This window comes from Myodes glareolus, chromosome 9 (assembly GCF_982192425.1).
Source record: "Myodes glareolus chromosome 9, mMyoGla1.1, whole genome shotgun sequence".
Lineage (NCBI taxonomy): Eukaryota > Metazoa > Chordata > Mammalia > Rodentia > Cricetidae > Myodes > Myodes glareolus.
Genome location: NC_142034.1, coordinates 5,713,129 through 5,722,500, shown reverse-complemented (window position 1 = coordinate 5,722,500; position 9,372 = coordinate 5,713,129). Strand labels below are relative to the sequence as shown.

General features: G+C 47.4%; 1 long non-coding RNA gene across 1 annotated transcript in view; it reads left to right on the top strand.

Annotated features, from left to right (window-relative positions):
* Window positions 1-8,847, top strand: part of LOC148120744 (uncharacterized) — a 10,719-nt gene extending 1,872 nt beyond the window's left edge. The window contains exons 1-3 of the long non-coding RNA XR_015738708.1: window positions 1-5,323; window positions 5,699-5,883; window positions 7,574-8,847. The exon at window positions 1-5,323 is cut by the window's left edge and continues 1,872 nt beyond it. This is a non-coding gene — a long non-coding RNA (uncharacterized LOC148120744). The remainder of the gene's footprint in view (window positions 5,324-5,698; window positions 5,884-7,573) is intronic.
* The last annotated feature ends 525 nt before the right edge of the window (window positions 8,848-9,372 follow it).

The following is a 9,372-nucleotide window of genomic DNA, read 5'->3' as shown; positions in this document are numbered from 1 at the left end:
GCGCTGCATGAATGCCGGGTGTCCTCAGAAAGGCGAAGAGAGCGCCAGGTCCACTAGAACTGGAGTTCTGGATGGCTGGCCCTAAGCATCATGTGTACCAGACTCACATAAACACATGGACACGCGTACAAACAAAGGGAAGGAGGGGAGCTTTGAGAAATAGTCTTCAAATCAGGGGTAGCCATCTCCCAAAGGAAACAAGGGTAGTCTGTAGGAACAAAGACGGGCTGGCTGCTGTAGAGAAGAGTCCTGGCTCGGGTCCGCTATGTAAATGAGGGGTGTCAACAAATAGCAAACAGTCAGTCCCGATTGGCTGACTGCGGGTCATAACAGGTCAGGTCCTCATGACGAAATAGAACTTTCCAGAGCCTGTTTATCTTGGCAGCTGAGACAGGAACGTACCCAGGCAAGGGCTGCAAGGGCTCAACTTGTGGTTATTCCAGGAATACGGAGCAGAGGCGTGACCCCACCAGGCATCAAATGGTCACCAGGCTCCATGTTGAACCTGGACCCAGTTAGCCACTTGGGACCCCTCTTGGAAATTCAGTTTTTCTTTCTTTCTTTTTAAGATTTATTTTGGTTGGTTTTTTTTCTTTTTTTTTTTAATGCATGTGTATGTGTGCATATGGCCAATGAGCCACTTGAGCACGGGTGCCCACAGAAGCCAGAGAGGGCATCAGACCTTTCGGGGTCATGGTCCATGAACCACCACGTGGGTGCTGAGAACTGAACCTGGATCCTTTGGAACAGCAGTCAGTGCTCCGAACCACCCAGCTGCCTCTCCAGGCCCCAAGCTTGGCTGTCCCCAAGGGCCACAGGCTTTGCAAAGTATTTCCCGGGAGGCGATTGTGTGGTAAGCCTTTCTGTCTAGCAAGGATTCCTGCAGGAATGTGTAAGCTTCTGGGAAGGTGTGAGACCGTGACTTCCCCTCTCTAGGTGCCCTGAGTTATTTGTTGATAGTTGTCTTTCTGTGTTACACTGGCAGCCAGTCCGGTCTGATTTTTGGGGGAAATTCACCCCTCGGTACCATTTTTTCTCACCCTCAAGTCATTTTGATTTTGGTGGCAGAGTCTCCTGGACAGCTGCTGCATTTTTCCCTCCCCTTCCCCCCTCTCCCCTTCCTACATCCTCCTCCCTTCTCCCTCTCCTCCTCCCCCTCCTCTCTCTCCCCTTCTTTCCTCCTCCCCTCCTCCTTCTCCCCTTCTTTCCTCCTTCTTTCTCCCTCTCCTCCTTGTCTCTCTCCTCCTCTGTCTCCTCCTTCTCCCTCTTCTTTCTCCCTCTCCTCCCCTCCTCCCTCCCCTCTTTTCTCTCCTCCTCCCTCTCCCCTGCCTCCCCCTTCCTCACCTTTTGATTTTAAAGGACTAAATTGCCATTGGAATGGCTCAGAGAACTGAGGCACTCACCTCCTTAGGGTGTAGATGGAGAGAGCTGACTCCCTCAGGCTGCCACACAAGCATCGGCTTGCATGTGCACACACACACACACACACACACACACACACACACACACACACTAAACTGGGGAGAGGGGAATCAAACACATTTTTAAAACCCACCAATTTTTTAAAGGATTCATCTTCACTGACAAATTGCTTTTTGGACATCAGTTTAAGTTACCTATTCAGACAGCTCAAACATAATGAATTTAATCTTTGGAGAACAGAAGGGAGGGTAGAAACAAATCCAGCAGGACCTTAACTTTTGCACCATTTTTGGTTTCTTTTTCACATCATGCTAGCGTAGGAACACACTTGACTTCTGCCTCGGAAACAGTGCAGATTGGCACCAGTCAGCTGAATGAATCTCACCAGCTGTCTGCCCTGGGGTCCAGGCGAGCTTCTTGTTCAGTGCGGAATCTCAGATGGTTTAAGTAGCGTACAGAGACTGCTAATTTGTCTCTCATGAACTGACAGAGATGTGACTCCACAGTCACCCTCAGCAGCCTGAGTTCTCTTAGACCTGGGGTTCTCAACCTGTGGGTCACGATCCCCTTGGCAAACCTCTATCTCTAAAAATATTTACATTACAATCCATAACAGTGGCAAAATTGCACTTAAGAAGTAGAAACAAAAATAATTTTACGGTTGAGGTCACCACAACATAAGGAACTGAATAAAGGGTCTCAGCATTAGAAAAGCTGAGAACCAGTGTCTTAGATTTTAGGGACCTTTACTCAGGACAAAGTGGGATCCATGGATCGACACTGGAAGGAATTCCAGGTCTGGCTGGTTGAGTGAAGCAGAACTGAAAGTTTTGTTCAAGCTAATTCAGGGCTGGGGAGAAGGCCCAGCACTTGCTGCTTGCAGAAGGCCTGGGTGTCTCACAACCTCCTATTCCTCCCCCTCAGGGCATCTGATGCCCTCTTCTGGCCTTCTCAGGTCACTGCGCTCACACGTGCAATTGCCTTGCACATAATTCAAAATACATATAGTAAAAATCTGTTTCAATACAGGTTTGCACATGAGGGTTAAGAGAAAGCACAGAGGGTGAATGGGGTCCCCTCAAGGGTCATAGCAGGAACCATGCCAAGATTATGAAGGCTTTTGAAATTCCATTGCTCAGGGGGTATCTGGGGACCCCACCCTTCTGCCTCTGCTTTCTTCCCTGAGATGCCTTGGATGGATTTACAATCTGGTAAACTCACACTAGAAGCCACTGGGTTGTATAACAGATTTACTATATGTGCTTTTCCTGTAAATGGAGTTCCTAGTCAGATTCCCAGAAAATTGTAGGTTTGTGGGTAGGAAGTCGGTGGTGGGGGAATACGTGATTGCTAATTGTCTGCCTTCTCTGCCTCAGGAGAATTCCAGTGAGGGGCTCCTGTTCTTTCCTCATTCAGTCCAGATCCCCTGCCTCCCGTTCCTGCTTCATGGTGACAGATCTAGATAGATAGATAGATCTAGATAGAATCATAGGGTAAATTCATATACACTTGCACACGAATATCCACAGACATGAATACATATACACACATGAATATATACATACCAACATATACTTGCATGAATATACATTCACATGAACATACACATATGAGTATATATACACATGTAATTCTTTTTGTTCATTGTTTTTTGTTTTTTGTTTTTGTTTGTTTGGTTTTTGGCAGGGTTTCACAACAGTCAGGGTAAAACAGAGAAATACTGTCTTGAAAAAAACCACATCTAATTCTCTGTCCTTCATCTAAACCACAATTCATATTGATCTCCACTCAGCACCATCGTATACCAGGGAAACAGGGTCCTTTTAGCAGGTTTTTAATCTCATAGATTAAAGAACTTAAAAGTGGCCTGTTGTGGTGGCACACACCTTTAATCCCAACACACAGGAAGAGAGGCAAGTGGATCCCTGTGAGTTTGAGGCCAGTCTGGTCTACAGAGCGAGTTCCAGGACAGCTAGGGCTATATGAAGAGACTCTGACTCAAAGGGAAAAAAAACAAAAACAAAAAACAAACAAGTAAGCAAGCAAAAGAGTTTAAGACCAGATTCCGAAGGAAACTGGAGGACCATGTTATTAGCGCTTAAACGCTATTATCTCCACCTTATTCCCCTCTATATGGTATTTTAAATTTATTTTTAAATGGATAGTATTTTAGTTAAAATTTGTTTACTTTTATTCATGTGTATATTTGTATGTGCACCACGTGTGTTCAGTGCCCTTAACAGACAAAGGAGGGTGTTGGATCCTCTGACGCTGGAGTTACAGGCAGTTGTTGTGAGACCTCCAGCACGGGCGCTGGGACCCAAACTCGAGTCCTCTGCTAGAGCAGCGTGTGTCTTGACTGATGGACCATCTCTCCAGGCCCTCACGTAGGTTTTGCTGTGTTTTGTTTTTCTAAAGACAGGGTTTCTCTGTGTAGCACCTGTAGTAGAAGACTGCTTGTTTATCTCCTGGCTGCCCAGGCCCAAATAATCACACAGGAACTATATTAATTACAACACTATTTGGCCAATGATTATAGCTTATTCCTACCTAGCTCTTACATCTTAAATTAACTCATTTCTATCAGTTTGTGTATTCCCAAGAGGTTGTGGCCGACCCCTAATGTTTCTAAGGTTCCAGCCTGACCTTCTCCTTTGGCAGCTACATAGTATCTCCCTGACTCCGCCCACTCTCTCTCCTTATCTCTATTCGAATTTCCCGCCTAGGTTCACTCTGCTAAGTCATTGATTAAAACAGTTTTATTTACCAACCAATAAAGCAACACTTATACAGAAGGACATCCCATATCATAACCCTGGCTTTCCTGGAAATTGCTCCAGGCTGGCCTCAAACTCACAGAGATTCACCTACCTAAGCCTTCTGAGTTCTAAAGACATGCGCCACCTTGTGCCTTGTGTAGTATTTTTAAGTCTTAAAGATTCCAGTCATCCAGTGCTTCGTTGCACAAGTTTATGTATTTATTTACAGACTGATCGATTGGTTTTGAGACATAGTTTTGCTCTTTTTTTGAGACTGGCCTCAAACTCACAGACTGCATCAGCTTCCCAGCTGTTGGATTACAGACATGTGATGTTGTTTATGTTCACATCATCTATATTTAACTTTTGTTGTCTGATACAGGTCTCACTATGTAGCTCTGGCTGGCCTGCAGCTTGCTATATAGACCAGGCTGGCCTCAAACTTACAGAGATCTGCCTGTCTCTGCCTCGGTACCAAGTAAGTAGGGTGATTTCCCCAGCTACCTGGGTCTCTCTCTCTGGCCTCTCAGCCCTTCTGTCATTTCATGGCTCAGGACCACTCTGTTTTAATCAGAAAGCCGTTACAGTATGCCATGGTAGCTGGGAGATTCAGACCTCACGGATGGGTATCTGTTTCAGATTCCTGGCTCTTCTTACCTATTTATTCATCTGTGTTCGGTTTAGTGACACTCTTCAATCTAGAAAATAACTTATTTTGCCATTTGTATTGGAGTTACACTCTGTATATAAACTAGTGTGTGTGTGTGTGTGTGTGTGTGTGTGTGTGTGTGAGAGAGAGAGAGAGAGAGAGAGAGAGAGAGAGAGAGAGAGAGAGGTCTTTTCCAATAGCAAATAGACAAGAGGGGGGGAGGGAAGGGTTTTTTTTTTAGACAATTGTTTACTTGACAGGAGGTCGAAAGTGGACATTGGATCCCCTGGAACTAGAGTAACAGATGTCTGTGAACTGTCATGCGTGTACTGAGAATCAAACCCAGGTCCTCTGGAAGTGCAGCCAGTGCTCTTAACCTCTGAGCCATCTCTCCCGCCCTGGCTACTACCTGTCTTAGTCAGGGCACTATTGTGGTGATGAAACACCAATGTGGAGGGCCGGACCACATTCTCCATTGCTTCAAGGAACAAAGGTAGAGATTGACCTCTGTGACCCCAAGGTGTGGCGGTACACGCCTTTAGTCCTGATGCCTGGGCGGCAGAGGCAGATTGACCTCTGTGACCTCAAGGCGTGGTAGTACACGCCTTTGGCCCCTATGCCTGGGAGGCAGAGACAGGCAGATCTTTGTGAGTTTAAGGTGATGTAGCACACGCCTTTAATCCCAGCGCATGTGCTTGGTAACTCTCTACTGCTGCATCCCTGCCTACTCCCGAGGCATCATCTGGGATAATGGGCAGCGGACCAATCCAAGAGTGACACGTCAGAAGTGAGGACTGTTTCCTTTATAAGGGCTGGGTTCCCCTCATTCTGGGTCTCCGCCATGTAAGCTTATGCTCTCCCTCTCAAGACGCATAAAGCTTTACTGCAGAAGAATCCTAAGTGTCCCGCGTCGTTCTTGCGGGCGAGGGCCGAGCGCGGGGCATCTGGTGCCGAATCCCTCGGGACGCTGAGGGACCCTGACAACTGCTCGCACCGCCGGAGACCCCTTGGACACAAGGAGGATTCAGAACTGCAGGGTGTTTGCTCAGAGAGGTACGACTATTCTTGGACTTTTCGGTTTTGGGCTTGACTTGTCTCCACCTTGGAAAGGTTTCGTAGAGGCCTTGGTACTTCTTAGCAGTTCTCTTATCACTTTGAAATTTGCTTAGAAGATAAATCCTGCCAGGCTGTTGTTGCAGACGGACAAAATGTATTGGAGGAAGTCCAGGATAGCATATCAGAAACTGAGTGCAGTGAGAGGTTAGGCGCGCCTGTAAGAAAAAGAAAATAGGAAAAAGGACCCCCCGGTGGTTCAAAGAATGGGGGAGACTGAAAAGGAAATAAGAAAAAAGGACCCCCCGGTGGTTCTAAGAATGGGGGAGACTGACCTACAAGGTCAAAAGCTTTATGTTATGTTGTTTGTGTTGTCTTTTGTGTACCGGACAGGAGAAAGATATTTGAATTTGCCTAAGGATATGATGTTTTGGAAAAGAGGTTCTGTTTTCATCTCCACAGAAAATGAGAGCCTAAGGGTGTACTTGAGATTTATGTGGTTTGAATCACCGAGACCTCCTGAAATGTTGTAGTGTATACCCCCAAAATGCAACGGCCCAATTCAGCAGGAAGTAGTCAGAGAGAGACTAACGACGCCCATATTCCCTAAAAGATTGTTTAAATGAGGTCCTTACAGTGGTTTCAGACCAGCAAGCCTGATTCTGAGTTCTGCTTTACTCCGCGCACCGAGTTTGGACTCAGAATGAATGCAGCTGCGGCTGGAGGGTAGCTGGAGCGGAGCTTTGCTCGATGGCTATGGTGGGGCACGTTGCACCGGCTCAGTCGATGCCTGGCCTGGAGGGTATCACAGCAGTACCGAGAATGAGAACGGTGCCACAAGCTGCCAGGTCAGAAGGCTTGCAATGTGCCTGAAACTGTGAGGGGCTCTGAGGCTGGAGTGGCTTCTGTTCCGCTTGGCTGAGCTGAGCTGTGCTGATCCTAGGTAACAAAGGCATAGCCTGGGGCAACGGGCGGGGGCGAACAATGCCGGCTACTAGCCCAAGAGATTTTCCATCTAAATAAGGAGCTAAAGAGATAGCTTAGGGGTTAAGAATGCTGCCTGCTCTTCCAAGGGTCATGAGTTCAATTCCCCAGCGACCACATGGCAGCTTACAACTATTTGGTTTTAAATCTAATGTTTTAGGATCCACAGGGAGGTAGATGCGAAAAGCCCTTAGATTTTTAAGGTGATTGGGTCATTGGCTAAATCTGTGACTGGCAAAAAAAAAGCCCATAGTTTCCAACATGCCTCTGGTAGACTTCTTGATGCAGCTGGAGAATTGCGCCCCTGCGATCCCAGATGCAATGACTGATTATTAAGCAATTGTCTAGTTATCTTCTAGGTAATTGGACTGGAAAACTTGATAAAAATAAATAAATAAATAGCAAGGATGACCCTCTAAACAGTGACAAGGGCATGGCCTATACTGATACCAGTTCTTGTTAAAAACAGAAAGGGGGAATATTGACAGAGCTGCCCCCGACGCCAAGAGTGGCCATTGCCATGGCTCTGTTCACTATAAAATTTTAAAATTTGGATGATAATGGCCAAAATGCTGCAACACGACATTGTTCGGATCCGCAGTGGCCCAAAGATTTGGTTAAGTGGAAAGATGTGCTTTCTAATGAATGGAAAGGCCCGGATCCCATTTTATTGAGATCCAGGGGAGTTGTTTGTGTCTTCCCACAGGATCAAGAAAGCCCATTCGGGCTGCCAGAGCGATTGACCCGAACAGTGAAGAGTGATCCACAACACACGGATTCGCCTGAGGACCTGGCTGCTGCTCCTCCTGCCATTTTGTGGATGGATGACAGAGTACTGATGGAGGACACTCTCAGCTTTCCTGAAGCTGTTACTAGTCAGCCATAGGATGGCGGTGTTTCCTCGATTTTTTACAACCAATAAGACTCTGGGCCCCATCCCTACCGTCCTAGAGATGATTTATAAGCTTGGCCGTAGGACTCCAGTCCTGGGCCGTGTCTCTCATTCCCCTACTTCAAAGAATGGGTGGGGGTGGAAATGTTTTGGAACAGTCCTATGCTATGGATTAGTGTTTCTCCTCTGGATGGTCTGCTGACTCAAATCCCAAAATCGTAGGGACAAAGTGGTTATTGCACAAGCGTTGGCAGCCCTGAAACAGGGGCCTTTACCGATGTGTGGTTATCTATGCTGAAGCAGTAAGGTTTATGCCAACCAGCTCCGGCACCCCTAGGACAGTGGTCCATTGCACAGGGTGGAGTGCTTGGCTTAGCTAGCCCTGAAGGTTGTCGAGCTGAAGAGCATCGCACAGAGAATGGCCCTCTCTGAGAGATATGTCGTTCTGCATAAGGGTTTCCTGTCGTATATTCCCTTTCCCAGAAAAATGGCAGAGGGCAGGCCGGATAGGTTCCAGGTGTCATGAACCTAGGGGCAGATTCCGTGCAAGCCCATCGTAATGTTTTCTCTCTGGGAAGTGCGACCTCTATCTTTGCCTTCTGAGGGAGTTGCCTTTCTGCAAAGAAGTAAAAAAAGGGGGATATGTGGAGGGCCGGACCACATTCTCCATTGCTTCAAGGAACAAAGGTAGAGATTGACCTCTGTGACCCCAAGGTGTGGCGGTACACGCCTTTAGTCCTGATGCCTGGGCGGCAGAGGCAGATTGACCTCTGTGACCTCAAGGCGTAGTAGTACACGCCTTTGGCCCCTATGCCTGGGAGGCAGAGACAGGCAGATCTTTGTGAGTTTAAGGTGATGTAGCACACGCCTTTAATCCCAGCGCATGTGCTTGGTAACTCTCTACTGCTGCGTCCCTGCCTACTCCCGAGGCATCATCTGGGATAATGGGCAGCGGACCAATCCAAGAGTGACACGTCAGAAGTGAGGACTGTTTCCTTTATAAGGGCTGGGTTCCCCTCATTCTGGGTCTCCGCCATGTAAGCTTATGCTCTCCCTCTCAAGACGCATAAAGCTTTACTGCAGAAGAATCCTAAGTGTCCCGCGTCGTTCTTGCGGGCGAGGCCGAGCGCGGGGCACACCAAGACCAAATGGAGCACAGCAAGGACGTTTATTTGGCTTCTGCTTCCACATCACTGGTCATTATTGAAGAAGTCAGGTCAGGAACTCAAACAGGGCTTGAACCTGGAGGCAGAAGCTGATGCAGAGACCATGGAGGGGTCTTGCTCGCTCCTTATGGCTTGCTCAGCCTGATTCCTTATAGAACTCAGGACCAGCAGCCCAGGGGTAGTACCACCCACACTGGGTTGGGCTCTCCCACATCAGTCACTAACTAAGAAAACGCCCTATAGCTTGCAGCCCCATCTTAGCATTTGCTCAGGTGATGGTCCCTCTTCTCTGATGCCTCTAGCTTGTGTCAAGGTGACACAAACCAGGCAGCAAAGCACCTTACTATACCTCTATGTAGCAGGCTCTACCACACCGTCTAGGCATGAGGCTTCAAGGTCTTATAATAAATATTTTGCTGACAGGCCCATTTATTTATTTATTTATTT